The sequence below is a fragment of the Miscanthus floridulus genome, chromosome 19 (genome assembly GCF_019320115.1).
Source record: "Miscanthus floridulus cultivar M001 chromosome 19, ASM1932011v1, whole genome shotgun sequence".
NCBI lineage: Eukaryota > Viridiplantae > Streptophyta > Magnoliopsida > Poales > Poaceae > Miscanthus > Miscanthus floridulus.
Genome location: NC_089598.1, coordinates 102,273,646 through 102,289,672, shown reverse-complemented (window position 1 = coordinate 102,289,672; position 16,027 = coordinate 102,273,646). Strand labels below are relative to the sequence as shown.

General features: G+C 42.5%; 2 pseudogenes; one reads left to right on the top strand and one right to left on the bottom strand.

The window, feature by feature from the left end:
- Positions 1-763: 763 nt before the first annotated feature.
- The window catches only part of LOC136529862 (cysteine-rich receptor-like protein kinase 10), a 34,749-nt pseudogene continuing 19,485 nt past the window's right edge, over positions 764-16,027 (bottom strand).
- On the top strand, positions 5,762-14,114 carry LOC136528622 (uncharacterized; annotated as a pseudogene).

Sequence of the window (16,027 nt, the reverse complement as noted above, 5' to 3'; positions counted from 1 at the left end):
TTGTGGTCTGATCTCTAACAAGATATTGCACACCTTGAAGGTGACATGCTTTGTAGATCATGTGCTTCTGTCCTGAAGTTGATATCAATTATTTCTCAATTTAGCATAGCGAGAAGCCTAAACTGTTATAGTTTCCTTCAAAAAAATTTGTGACGTGAGATTCAGAAGAAACAAAAGTATGAAGTTCAGTGAAAGAATTAGATGCAGCCGGCGACGACAAGCCCTTGCAGGCGGCCGGAGGCACTCCTAGGCGACAGTCGATGCACCTCGTGTAGGTGGGCGGTGCCCGTTATCCCTGTACCGGTTGAGTTGCAGGCCCTTGCACGCGAGCGCTGGCAAGCCCTGCAGATGGTCGGCATTGAGCCCTTGCACGTGTCCGGCGGTGAGACCAGGACAGGCAGCCGTCGCCGAGGCGCTGTGTGTATACGGACAATAGTGGCGAGCCCCTATTCTGTCGATCGAGCATCCAGTTCATGTGACAGCATGACGCGAGGAGGAAGATATCAATCAAAATTAGTGTCCATGGTAAAAAGACAAGACTACCCATAATTACACATAATCAATTCTTTTTTAATCACACGGCTGCAAAAAATATCTTAAGAACCGGTGGTTCCTCCAAGCACTGTAACAAACCTCAAACAAAATACTGTAATATTCTCAAAGTAATAAATAACATTATTTACACAAAGATTTCGTTCAAAACAAAACATTTACACAAAAAGAAACATTATGGATTCTCTGTTTTTACATCATTTTGAACATTTCAAGTCTCTGTCTCCACAATGATGCAGACCCTAGTTGATACTGGAGCTGAGCTTGTGATGGTTATGTTTATGGTTCTACTTGACTGATTAACATACGTCGATAATTTGTCGCCAGTAGCACCACCATTAATCAGCTCAGGCGGCTGCTTAGGATCGGGCAATAGGCTTATGCTTTCAAAGTTTAGGAGTGCAGTAACGTCTGACATAGTGGGGCGATCTGCTGGATCTTCCTGAGTGCAGAGTAGTGCCACCTGAGCGTACTGCGTTACCTCAGCAAGTTCAAATCCATCACTTTAATATTGGATCTACAAGCTCATGTAGCCTTCCATCATGCCACAACTGCCATGCCTGAAATATATGTTTAGCTGTCAGCAAAGATTTTAGTAGTGTAAATCCAAGTTCACATATGTATGTCAAAGTGTTGACATAAATACATAGAAGGACGAAACTAAGCAAATATTCAACATTTTCAAAAGTCTAATCACTCACATCTCTTACGAGGTTACCAACAGTGTCTCCTTGATGCTCCAGTATGATATTTCGCCCACTGATGACCGCTAAAGCCAACACCCCGAAGCTAAAAACATCAGTCTTGACTGAATAAATGCCTCGAGATGCATACTCTGGAGCTTTGTAACCACTGAATAAACAATCAGGAGAGTGGCATCAGTGCACAAGAACACAATTGTTTTGCGCATAGTCCTGTTACAATCGATGTTGTGAATTGCTTACCAAGTTCCCACAACCCTACTTGTATGCCCTTCTGATGCATCTGAATTCAGAGTTACAGCTGATCCAAAATCCGAAATCTTTGGGTTCATGTCATGATCCAAGAGCACATTTTCTGGTTTCAGGTCCCTATGGACAATGCAAAACATGGAGTGCTTGTGCAAGTAAACAAGTCCCTCTGCTAACCCTTTAATTATATTAAGTCGCTTAGACCAGTCTAGCAATGGCCCCTTTGCTTTGTCTGCAAAATGTTAAGGCAACAAGCATATTTAGAATCCTTTTGTTTACAATTTTAAGCTATTCTGAATCATATGACAATAAATTCAGATCAGCTTGAGACAAGAAGGAATGAACTAAAATTGGAGTTGTTCAAGTCTTTCATTTGATCAGAATGGTTTTATAGACAAGGAAAGGAATCAAGTGAAGTATGTTTTGAAGAACAACTATGGTTATAGGAAAACGTACCAAAGACTGAATTGGTGCAGGCCACCTTTGTGCAAGAGCTCATACACCAGAATTCTTTCTTTCCCATGGATGCACCACGCCAACAGCCTAACTAGATTGATATGCTCAAGCCTCGCGACTAGAAATTCATTGCTGAAATCATATACTGCTGCATGTTCATTCAACCTTTTGACGGCAATCATGAGTCCATCAGGCAACTCACCCTGCAGTGTTTACTAATAAATAATGTAACACCCTAAAATTTGCATCATTTCAAAATAGGTCAAATTGATTTATTTATGCATTTTGTGAGCATTCAAACTTAGGGAAATAATAATTTTTATGAAATTAAAATCAAATATAAGGCTAGATAGACGTTGATGCATTCATGCTGCCGCATATTTATTTTTGTGATGATTGGTCAGATTCTTTTGAAAATGGATTTGGAAAATCATTTCTGAAAATAAAATGGCAAAGGAATTCATCTTTCCCTCCCTTCTTCATTTCGGCCTGGTGGCCCATCCATCCGGCGTCGGACCGTTCTGACCGCTCTTTGGCGCTGCGCGCACCCACGGCCCATCTCTCCCACTCTTCCTCCCTCTGTCTCGCTGACGCGCGGGGTCCACCTGTCGGCGGTTCCTTCTACCTCACGCCGTCCCCAACCTCCCGCTGAAGACGGGAGGATTTCTCCCTTATCCAAACGTCGCCGTAGCTTATCATGCCGCCCCATGCCCGAGCTTCTCAGTGTCGTTGGCCTCCCGCACGTGCGCCTGGGCGCTCTACTTAAGCCCCCCCCCTGCACTCTCTTTTCCCATCCAACGAGCACGCAGCGCCGCCTATAACCCTAGCTCGCAACCACTGACGTCCGCGCCCGTCATTGGGAGCCCCTGCGCCATCTCCGATCCCTTGCCGCTCATCGTTACAAGGTGAAGGATCTGTCTAGCCCCTACCCTTTGATCTCTACCGAGCTCTGGACCCCGTTAACCCTCGCTGAACTTCGCAGGGAGGCTCCGTCCGCCATTTCAAGCCGTTCGCCATCTTCGACTCGTCTTTGCCTTCGTTTTTTGCGTGGTGAGATCCCTATTTCCTCCTCTTGCTTCCCGTGCATTTCGCGGGTCGAATCGTGGCCACTACAGCCGGTCTCAGCGCGCGCCAACTGAGCTTTGCTCCGACCACGTTAAACACTGGGGTGAGGTCGCCTTCATCACCGCTATCTCCCAGTGCTCTCGGTTCGTCAAATCGTGGCCCGTAGGGACCTATTTCGTGCGCGCCGGCAAAGTCTCACCGCCGGCCATGGTTGTGCCGCCGCCGAGCCCTGTTTCGGCCGGTGCTCATCTCTCTCTCTCTCCGTTCTAATCTGGTCCGTCCAGATCGGATCCAATGGATCATATTCATCCATTACCCTTCGCGTGGCGAAATTGATAAAGAGACCCTCAGTTTCTTTGTAATTGCCACCGTAGTCCTCAGCCGGATTAAAAAACCAAATTTTGATTTATTTTATTACAAAATAGTTCGCGTTATTTACGGTTTTGCCATCCAGAGCCATTTTCACCATATTTCACCCGTTTTAGATCCGATTTGATCTGTTCAAGTTGCGTTAGGTTCGTAGTTACGTAATCTACATGTTTATGGTACTTTTAATCATGTTTTCCACTTTTAAAATTCGTGGTTAGAATTAATCTATTAAACTACTATAGGAAATCTTGTTTAACTCATAACTTTCACGTTTTAGCTTCGATTTTCGTCATCTTCGTGTCTGTGTGTTCTTAGCGAGATGTATATTTGTTTTATAAACCTTTTATCTTGTTTTATCTCTGTTGGGGTACTATTCTAATCTATAGTCTTTGTATGCTATGCATGATTGCTCGTGGATGCTTGTATGTTGATGTGATGGTCGAGTATACGCCCTGTTCAGTTGCTCATATAAGTCGGCTTATCAGCCATGGTACAATATTTTTCTCTCCCAACAAATCAGCCGTACAAATCAGCACAAGCGGCTTATAGACCAGCCGAACAAGGCCATAGACTGGTGAGCAATTCGCGGGTGATCAAGAGTACTACTTTGACGACCAGGACCAGCAGGGAAACTTTGAGCAAGGCAAGTATAACATGGGATCTCCTTGTACAATTCACCATTTAATTATTTTGTCATGTGCATGTGTCTAATTTGATACACATAAGGATCTCCTAGTTATTGTTACCTTGTACCTTGATTACCGATGGGTTATACCTGCATATGGGTAGCTGCTAGCGCTCAAATTAACTATACATGATCTGAACTGATGATTAATGGTTCTATGGAACAAATGGTAAAACTTGCTCTTAGCAACTGAACGATTATTGGCGGTCTCTATCGATCAAATCCGATCGCCAAATAAGTCACAAAAAGAGGAGAAATTAGTAATCTTAATCACATATGCATTTACTATTAACCAAGTTCCACATGTATTTGGAGAACATTATTTTGCAGGTCACAAACATAAATACATGGAATAAAGCACAAAAAGGAGCTTTCCGACGCTGATTTGCGGAAAGGAACAAGGGAGATGCCCATCGACTCAATTCAAATTGGGAAAAAAACCACGGAGCAGTGATCTACGACCAGCCCATGGCCTACCACACAAAGGTGGTGGCGAGGCAGCGCGATCAAGGGGCGGCCGATCCTAGAGGGCGACCGCCCCACTGCTGGCGCGCACTTAACTTTATGCTTAAACAATCATATAACTTATATAATCGAAATTAGAGCTAAGTTGAGGTGGCGGTTCATCGTGCCGTCAGGTGTGCCCAACTTCTTTACCTATCGATCCGTAGGGTCGGGGACTCGAGGGGATTTGGGTAGTTTTTGTATACGCAAGTCTAGTGCTTGGGTATAGAGAGACGGGTGAATGCATTTCCTTCTCTCCGGTTGAGGGGTAGGTGGCAGGTGGTGACAGCCCTGTCCATCCATCGTAATCCCCCACGTTCGTTTAGGGTGTAGGAGTCTAAATTGTCATATGAGGTTGCTGGCAGACCAGTACTCGGTGGCTTCCCGACCTGCTTCACACTTAGCCGTAAAACTAATTATGTAATTTGTATGATTATCAACTAATCTTTGTATGACTATACTAGACCAATGCTTGCTCGACTTAGGATTATTCTTTTATCATTTCTTTTCTATTTATCCTTTGAGGAATGCCAAGTGTATGTCCACTATCTTGAAATTATCATTCTTACCCCTGTTATAAGCATTGGTGTACTTGCAAGCATTATTATTCAAGTTCATATCCATACTAGCCTCTTAATCAAATGCCTTCCTTTGGGAAAATATAAATAACGATACCATGAATACTTCTGGGTGAATTGCTACAATGATAGCTCTGTGCGCTTGCGGATAAATATCTAAAATTGTTAAGGAACTATCAAGGCTATTTCTTAGTAGCATGACTACACATTAGTTATGTTGCTAAGAAGTACCAACAAGGTATTTCTGGCGCCATTGCTGAGGATGGATTCAAACACCGTACTTAGTAGTGACGTTAAGAAATACCAACAAGCATTTCTAGCGCCGTTGCCGGGGAAGGCATATTGATTAAAGAATCTAGTAGGACATGTTCATGATAATATGCATGTAAGGTAGCCATTGTTTATGCAGGATAACTTTGCTTGTTTTCTCCTGTTATGGGTGAAAACAAGGATAGTGTAAGACCGGTTATGACATGTCGAACAACTACATTGAAAATCTAGAGGCACTCCTAAGGAAGAAACGACGGTCTCATGTCGCTTCTTCTTCTGTAACTCCTCCGACAGACGAGCCAGTCAACTCCGCACCATCCACTGCTCCAATCATGGCCAAGACCCTCCACGACTACTACACCCCCAGTGTTGCCAACGTGCCCATTGGGCCCGCTGTTAACATTGGGGATGGGAACTTCGAGCTCCGTACCGGCCTCATCACGATGGTGCAGGTGAACCAATTCCATGGTTTGCCAAGCGAGGATGCGAACACGCATCTCCAACACTTCCTCGAGTTGTGCGACACGATCGTCATCAAGGACGTCCCACCAAAGAGCGTAAGGCTCTGCTTGTTTCCCTTTTTCCTTTTAGGAAAGGCAAAGCAGTGGTTCTATAAGGAAAAGGAAGCTGTCAAGACATGGGACAAATATTCCGTGATGTTCCTCACCAAGTTCTTCCCCATGGGCAAAACCAATGCCCTGAGGGGACGAATTTTGAACTTCCAATAGATCACCACAGAATCCATTCCCGAGGCATGGGAAAGGCTGCAGGACTACATTCAAGCATGCCCGCACCACGGGATTGAAAATTGTTTAGTGCTTCAATATTTTTATGATGGATTAACAATCATGTCTAGGGGCCACATCGACGTAGTTGCTGGAGGTGCTTTCCTTTCCCTCACCATTGGTGGAGTTACGGCTCTCATCAATAAAATGGTGGCAAATCAAAGCTAGGGGGAGGAAAGGAAAATACAAAAAGGAATGCATACCATGAAGGAGACGGACATACTTTCCACAAAAATAGATTTATTAATGAAAAGACTGGAGGAACGGGCCCAAAAAAAAGACACCATAGTGGGCACCGTCTAGGCCATGGACTCACACATGACGTGTGAAGTTTGTGGGAATGTTGGCCATTCAGGGAACAATTGCCCCAAAACCCGCAAAAAAGCTGCTTTCATCAACAACAGGTTTCGCCAACCAGGTAATAACGGGTGGAACAACCAATTCCGCCCGCAAGGTAATTCAAACTATAATTCCAATTACAATTTGAATCAACCTTCTTTCAAAGGCTTGGTATTAAGCCAAGCTAAAATTAATAAAAATATCAATAAAAAGTTAATGTATAATAACAAAATGCTTGAAAACATAAATACTAAAATTAAAGGTTTGACTTCTTCTATGAATAACCAAATGAGCTCTAATAAAATGATTGAAACTCAAATAGCTCAACTTGCTGCCACTATACCTGTTTCTGATTCAAGAAAGATTCCGGGACAACCTGAAACTTCTCTTGAATCTGTTAAAATGGTCTCAACAAGGTTCAATAAGCATCTATGTCGGGAAAACCACATTTATTTTGTAGATCCACCATTCATTGCCAAGAAAGAAGGTCCTGGCCACCCGACAATTACATGCTCAATTGGCCTGCATGTCTTCCACAACGCCTTCTACGACCTTGGCGCAAGCATCAACATCATGTCCAAGGTAACATATGATAAAACACTAGGTGGACCTTTGTCCACTGCACATTTTTTACTATAGATGGCAGATCAAACTTTACGAAATCCAAACAGATTAGCCATGGACATCTTGGTGAAAATTCGAGACACGTACATCCCCACGGACTTCGTCATTCTAGACATGGGCCGCAATGAGGAAGTACCCCTCCTCTTAGGGAGACCATTTCTTAACACTACAAATGCAGTCTTACACATGGGATCAGGGCATGTTAGCTTTCATATTCAAGTGCAAACAATGAGATGCCCATTCAATGGGTTTAAAATGCATAAACATGTTAAAACAAACTGGCCCAAGAAATAACCACATAAAGGGATCAAACAGGTATGGCAGGTACAAGCATCAACATCCGCATCTACTTCTCTAAACACGGATGTACCTCCATTAAGCAAAAAATTAAAGGAGAAGAGTCCTGCTCATTGGACTTTAAATTGGTGAGTCCTTGCCAGAGGTAAATCGGTAGTTATCCTTCGTATTTATGATAATAAAACTATAATGATAATTAAAAAATATTCTTTGGTTCTCTTATTCACCATTCAATGTCTTCGCCTCCATTGGATGAATCTTGTTTATCTTGTTATGCTTCCTTTCTCTACACTGGTATGTTTCGGTTTGGGGGTTGGTCATACATCTTTTAAATTAAGCATGGTGCTTAGGTTAATAAGCCTGCCTTAATCACATTAGACATGGCGTCTAGTTTGATCATTGAACCAAAATTGCTAGTGTAGAGTTTGGTTGATCATATGGACTGACCCTTGTAGGAATTTATCAACTTCATGAGGGTAAGTCTTTGAGATAATAACTGAGATGAAAACTTGTTTGGTAAACCTTGATTAAAATAATAATAATAATAAATATAATGATGATGATAATAATAAAAACTTTCAACCCCAAGTATGGTTGTCTTGTTATCTTGATTGCACCATAAGACAAGCTTGGGGGTCCTCCTAGCACGCTCAAAAGGAGGCCATGAATCACAAATCAGGCCACAGCGTCCACTGGCTAGCAGCGTTCCTTGCTGAACCACGGATCATAAGTCAGGAGCTAGCTTGAGAGAGGACTCCCACAGAGGTAACTTGTATCTTATATTTCTTTTAGTTATTTTATTATCTTAAAAATGATGAGATATGACTAAAAATGATAATTTCCACTCTCATATGTGACTTAAGAATGTTTAGTTTTTCCTTTGTTGAAATAATGAATAGTTGATCTATCTATAATTCATCTGTGCCTAGGCTGTAACTTAGTATTCTCCAAGATTTAAGTTTGTTGGCTAAAAATGTCTCATCCTAAAACTTGAAACTTATGGGTTGCAAAAGCATGATCCTTTTCTAAGTTGTTACAAGTTATGATATGGTAAATAGGATATGCTATGACTTTGTTCTAAGAGAAACTTGACATCCGGAGTTTTCTTTTAAAAATGCTAAAATCAAAAGTTCCTCAATGATTATGAATTCCTACCATGGCCATATGACATGATTCAAATTTAAAACCTTAGTCATGTGCTACTTATATTTACATTGAGTTTTGTCAAATTGTTTTGACCCTTGTAGAGATTCTAGTCATGCACCCATGATTAAGATTCACGTACACCCATAAATAAATGCTGACTCTTACACTGAGAGTTACGCAAAAACATGTTTTTTGTCCACCTAAAATAAAAACTCCATTCATGAGTCCTTCTCTCCAAAGTTTTCATGTGCCAAAAAGAGTATGGGACTATACTAAAAAAAGAGAGAGACATGTGAAACTCTCAAAATAGCAAAAGAACAGAAGAAAAAAAGAATGAAATACAAGAAGGTTCTAAAGTATTGAAAAAAGAGAGATAGCCCATACTTCTAAGGCAATTATTCAAAAGAGAGAAAGTCATGATCAAAAAAGTATAAAAAATACTAGGGTTACAAAATATTCCACACACTCACACTTTTTGATCAAAGTGTATGACTTGCATCTCCTTGGATCCAGTTTTTGACTTAGCAATATATGTGATGTAAGTATGCCTCTCATTCATACCTACCTAAAACTCCACTCAAAGTTTTTTAGAGATAGGATGAAAAGAAGGCAAAACAATCAAATGCCTCGGGTGAGGATCATACACATTGAGCGATCAAGTGAATCATTTGAGGAACTTACATTTTATTTTGCAAAATTCATAAAACCTCCGGATAGAAGGTTGATCAAAGAATGAATGACTGGTAATTTTGTTAAATCCGCTCTATCTTGTAACCGCCTAAGACTTGGAAAAACAATAAGCCCCATAGGGATTAAGTTAAAAGGGTGGATAGAATGCCAAACTTATCTAAATTGAGGAAGAATACTTTGTTATAGGCATAGCACTTGTGAATTATATTCGTTATTGTAGCAGCTACTGATCAACAACCAATAACTTAGCTATTTGCTCGGGATAAACAAAGGTTAAGCTTGGGGGAGCTTGTTGGCGGTCTCTATCGATCAAATTCGACCGCCAAATAAGTCACAAAAAGAGGAGAAATTAGTAATCTTAATCACATATGCATTTACTATTAACCAAGTTCCACATGTATTTGGAGAACATTATTTTGCAGGTCACAAACACAAATACATGGAATAAATCACCAAAAGGCGCTTTCCGACGCTGATTTGCGCAAAGGAACAAGGGAGACGATCATCAACTTAATTCAAATTGGGCAAAAACCCATGGAGCAGTGATCCATGACCAGCCCATGGCCTGCCACGCAAAGATGGTGGCGAGGCAGCATAGTCAAGGGGCGGTCAGTCCTAGGGGGCAGCCGCCCCCCTACTAGCATGCCTTAGTCTCTCCTTCGATAGGTGGTGGCATGACTCCATGCCAAGGCGGTGCAGCCCGGGGCTTCGCGCCAAGAATAGCTAGAGCAACGCCTTAGAGCCATGTATGGAGGGGCAACCCCCCCCTCTCAACACACACCACATTGAGCAACACCTCACTCTCTAGTCTCTTTAGTTTTACCTTTTAGTTGTATTAGAGCAAGGCCAAGCCACCTTGGAAGAAGAGATTCTTGGTATGAATATCAATATGGGTTCTTCCAAAGTCATGTCTTCACTTTATTATTATAGTCATACTTATGAACTAGAGTATAGTTATTGTGGTATAATCTTGAATATGAACTAGTGCAGAGTTTATGTGTCATGAGAATAGCACACTTAACTTTATGCTTAAACAAACAAATAACTTATATAATCGGAATTAGAGCTAAGTTGAGGTGGCGGTTCATCATGTCGTTAGGTGTGCCCAAGTTCTTTACCTGTCGATCCGTAGGGTCGGGGACTCGAGGGGATTTGGGTAGTTTCTGTATACGCAAGCGTGGTGCTTGGGTATGGAGAGATAGGTGAATGCATTTCCTTCTCTTCGGTTGAGGGGTAGGTGGCAGGTGGTGACAGCCCTGTCCATCCTTCATAATCCCCCTCGTTCGTTTCGGGTGTAGGAGTCTAAATTGTCATATGAGGTTGCTGGCAGACCAGTACTTCCTGGCCTCCCAACCTGCTTCACATTTAGCCATAAAACTAATTATGTAATTTGTATGATTATCAACTAATCTTTGTATGACTATACTAGACCAATGCCTACTCGACTTAGGATTATTCTTTTATCCTTTCTTTTCTATTTTATCCTTTGAGGAATGCCAAGTGTGTGTCCACTATCTTGAAATTATCATTCTTACCCCTGTTTAGGGATGAAAACGGTAAGGAACGGTCGGGAAAATGTCTTAACCATTTTTGCTCCTGTATTTTTTGGTCGGGAACGGGAACAGGAAGGTCGGATGGGAAAACGAATCCGATATTACGAGATATCGGGAACGGAATATTTCAAATAGGAACGTGTCGATTACGATCGGAAAGCGGTAACACAAGACGAGAACATCGATATATGTAACCACTTAAAACAGTGAGCTCGATGCAACAATAGCAACCATGTATAATCCATATGCAAACAATAGCTAACAGTGCGCGTCTCCATGTCATAGAAATAAAATTTGCATGGATGACAGATGATCATTGCAAATTAGGCAATTAGCAATTAAAAAAATTAGAAATCGTATCATATAGTTTATACTTACTTTGCGGCTACTTGCACCTTGCACAGTTGTGCTTGCACCTGCAGATTTGCTTGCTCATAGAGTCACAACGAATCAGTGGTCGCTCGGGCTCGGCTGCTTGGTGCTCGCTATTGGCGGCCGCCGGCCGGACGTGGACCCGATGGCGCAACATAGACTGTAGCTCTGCCTTTGATGTCCGCCTATCCACAGTCCGCTCCGCTTTTGAATGACTGAATCACTGATCAGGATCGCTCACGGGGAACTGGAAGTGATGCCGACACGAGTAGCGAGGCGTGAGGCGCTGCCGCCAATGTTAATTTCCTCATTGCGACTCCTGTGAGTCGTCTGCCGCCTTAAAAATGGGAATTTCCCACGGGAGTTTTCCGGACCAAATACAGGATCCGCTAATTTGGTCGGGAAATCACTCTAACCGATTTCGATCCCAGATTCGCCGAATTTTCTCGGATTTCTTCCCGAATCCGTTTTTTTCCTGAGAAAATGATATTCGGTCGGGAATTCTGGTGTTCGGTGTCGGTCGGTACAGGAATTTCCTGTTCCCGCTTTCATACCTACCCCTGTTATAAGCATTGGTGTACTTGCAAGCATTATTATTCAAGTTCATATCCATACTAGACTCTTAATCAAATGCCTTCCTTTAGGAAAATGTAAATAACGATACCCTGAATACTTTCAGGTGAAATGCTATAGTGATAGCTCCGTGCGCTTGGGGATAAATATCTAAAATTATTAAGGAACTATCAAGGCTATTTCTTAGTAGCATGGCTACACATTAGTTATGTTGATAAGAAGTATCAATAAGGTATTTCTGGTGCCATTGCTGAGGATGAATTCAAACCCCGTACTTAGTAGTGACGTTAAGAAATACCAACAGCGATAGGTCGAGAAAGCAATTGGCTTTTGTACAAGTTGCTCTTGGCCCTCCCTAAGGACTTATCTGTTGGCAAAAGCTGGGACATACAGTACAACCAGGGGTGCCACATGGCTTTGGCTTTAGCTTAGTAGCAGGACCTTTTCTAGCTTGTTAGTAGTTACCTAAAAGGTTGCAAACGGGGCCTACCGAGCTAAGTATAGTGCTGCCTTTGTCCCTATGTGCATAGCCTGCGTGAAATGTGCCATTCGGAAGGGGGGCTCTATATCCCTTGCTAGGGAAACATAGTGGGTACTAATTTGTTAGGGAAACCTTTGAAAGGCTTCATAGTGAACACTGCCGACCTCCCTAGGAAGGGGGTTAAGAGACTAGCTACCTTGGGCGAAAGGGTAAATCATGGGTCATGGTGAAAGTGTACAAACTCTGTAGAGTATTAAAACTAGTACATCGGCCATGCTCACGGACACGAGCAACCTAGAAAACTGATGGAATAGTTGCTCACTTGATGATGATGTTATTAATGATGATAATTCTAATGATGACTATTACTCATGTTTATGATCATGTGGTTTAATTAGGGCTTGGGCATATCTAAATGCTAATATAGTGCTAAAACTTTGACTTATTAAAATGCTAACCGCAGTAAACTAGTGTTAGCCTCCTGAGCTTCATAAACCCATGTTATTCTTATTGAGTACGAGATGTACTTACGTTTGTTTATTTTCATTATTAAGATAAAAATCCCGGATGGGTAACAGATGACAATGGTCTAGACTTGTACTTCACCAGTTGACGTCCCTGTGGAGATTGAGGCTCTCGTGGAGAGTAGTTATCTAGTTATTCCACTTTCATGATAGACTTGATATTATTGTAATGAATTATTGTTCGCGTCGTAATAAACACTGTGATGATACTTTGTAATTTGTCAACTTATGTGTGCGACTGATATCTAGGCGCACATAAGAGTTATGCATCCTATTTTATCCTTAAAATGGGTGTGACAAATTAGTATCAAAGCCATGTTGACTATAGGACGCAAGCCTAGTTAGAGATGGTCGTTTTAGCAAATAATCTTTTGCTTCACTTATTCATGCTTTCTACCTTAGTCTTGTTATTTGCTAAAATTATTATGTTTCTTTTAGTTTATTCCATTATTAAAATTTATTGCTTCTAATTCATCTCAATCTAAATCTATAGATGCCTCGTGCTAAGAAGACCGCTTGCATCAGCACTAGAGGCTACTACCTAGCGCGTGCTCTGTTTGCACCGTAGGCGCCATAGGAGGAGGTCGTGGTCATCTCAGATGACGAGGAGGTCCCCGTGCTTGAGGAGGACCCTATGCTCGTGGAGGACATCACTGAAGAAGATGAAGAGGAGTGGGTTGCCTCACTAGCTCCTGCACCAGCGCCTGAGCCACTTCCAGAGGAAGCGGTAAGGTGCCAGCACCAGCGGCTCCAGAGGTGGAGGATGAGTCGGGTTGGACCAGCACGTGCCACTTCAAGTATACTCTAGACACGGCCTACTACCATTCGATGCTCCTCAACATGCTAGAAGACTACTACCTAGACCTCAATGCCACCATCAAGTATTACTGTGCCAAGCATACACACCCCTTGGAGGCCACTTATTGGAAGATAGATCTATCCATCACAGTTTAGAATGAAGCTGGTGATAGTCAGAAGGTGGAGGCTATCCATTCCCACATAGCAAGATGGGCTACAACGATGGATAGTATGGAGGATGTAGCTCAGGAGGCCTACATCCACTATCATGGTCGACGCTATGAGGCCATGAAGGAGGATCTCTTCAGGTTCCTTCCTCGCTATGATCCGAATGATGGGACTTGGTGATTCAAAATCCCCAAAACTGTGACCCAACTTTGGATGCAACAGTCAGGCATGTTCATGTGATGCAAATGGAGAATGAAGACCTCATAGAAGAGCTACATGAGGTGCAGAGGTCCATGAAGCACTTCCAAAAGGAGATTGATGCCCTGAGAGCTTAGCTCGGAATGCCTCTGCTCTATGAGAAGAAGCCTCTAGAGTTTACCATCATCGACACCTCCCCTTAGAGTTATGATGCCATTTTGTAATAAAAATCATGTTAGTTGTGAGTTGAGTCAAGTCATTGTGTGTCCGGTGAGACTTTATTTGCTTAGTGGCTTGTGCTTGTGAAATTGGTTGATTTGGAGTTTTCATGATTGTTGGGAGATTGTGGGCATGTCCACAAATCCCATGGTTAAGAACTATAAGTTTGAGTTGATGAATAATTTAGTTGAGGTTGCTTTATTTTGTCTCTGCTGTTTCCGATTTCTAGAGCAGTCTGTGTTCTTTATCATATAACTCATTATCCGTATGTCCAAAAAATTGTGAAAAATTTATGGAGATAACTAGACTTATGTATCTTTCAAATGCCTCTAGAATCACATTTTTGTTAGTTCTAGTTTGGGAGATCTAACTCTCACAAGCTGAGGTTGCTGCGTTGTCTGGAGTCCAGAACAGATTGGGTTGCACTCTATTTTTTTATTAACTTAATGACAGAATCTGAAAAGTGTTCTATAAGAAAGTTGTAGATAATTTCTTAAGCTTTTCAACCATGTAAAGAATGTCTTAAAATGATGTCTAGAACTCGAGATATGCCTGTTTTACCGGTCTAGTGTCGTTGGAACTCGCCCAGAACTATGCAATTTTTACTTTTTCTCCTATACAAGCGATCTTTATTTGGGAAATTTCTAAATTTCACTTATGTACCTTGGAAAACAGATGGCCGCCAGAGGAGGTAGAGGTAGAGGCAGGTGTCGTGGCAGAGGTGGCCCCATGGATCCACCACCACCATAGGTGACCATGGAGCAACTGATGGGAATGCAAGCACAATTGATGCAAGCAATGATGCAACACATGGATAACCATGCCAGTAGGAAGACCACTGCCTGTGTAAGTTAGGGACAAGCGCGAGGAGTTTATGAAGGGACATCGTCTGGTGTTCACTCACACTACTGATCCTTTGGATGCAGTCGACTGGCTACGTGTTGTGGAGAAACAACTAAACATAGCACAGTGCCATGATGTGGAAAAGGTGCTCTATGCTTTTGGCTAGCTTCAGGGTGCAGCCCAAGATTGGTGGGAGTCATACTAGTATAGACGTCCCAACAATGCTTCTGCTATCACCTGGCAGAAATTTAGGGAGGAGTTTAGGGCATATCACATCCTAGAAGGAGTGGTGGAGTTGAAACAGGAGGAGTTGAGGGCCCTGAAACAAGGGTCAATGTCTGTGGCGGAGTAACATGATAAGTTTGCCCAACTGTCATGCTACGCCCCTAATGAAGTAGCTGAGGACCACTAGAAGTTGCGTCTCTTTCTCAAGGGGTTGTATGATGGTCTCTAGCTCCAGCTCATGTCTAACACCTACCCTAATTTCCAAGCCTTAGTGAATCACGCTATTATGATTGATAATAAGAGTAAGGAGATAGACACCAAGAAAAGGAGACTTCAGGGACAGGCTTATGAAAGCAACACTCATCGGCATGCCAACCCATAGCAAGGCTTTCAGCAGAGGTACCAGGGTCCATCTAATCAGTGGAACCGTGCTCCATACCCGCAGTGCAACTAGTTTCAACATCAGCGGCAGCAAAACCAGTAGCAAGGTGGTCAGCAGACACCACATCAAGGGAACCCCAATAGTACCCCCATGAAGACTAGTGCCCCGAACACCCCCAATAAGTGTTTCCATTGTGGCAAAGAGGTCCACATGTCTTATAACTATCCTAAGAAGCAGAATCAGCAGGTACCCCAGGGTTAGAACAGTAATCAGAAAGGGAGATATCAGCTACCACCAAATACTAGAAAGGTGAACCATGTGTCTGTTGATACTGCACAAGAGGCGCCTGAGGTCATGCTAGGTATGTTCAGTGTCAACTCT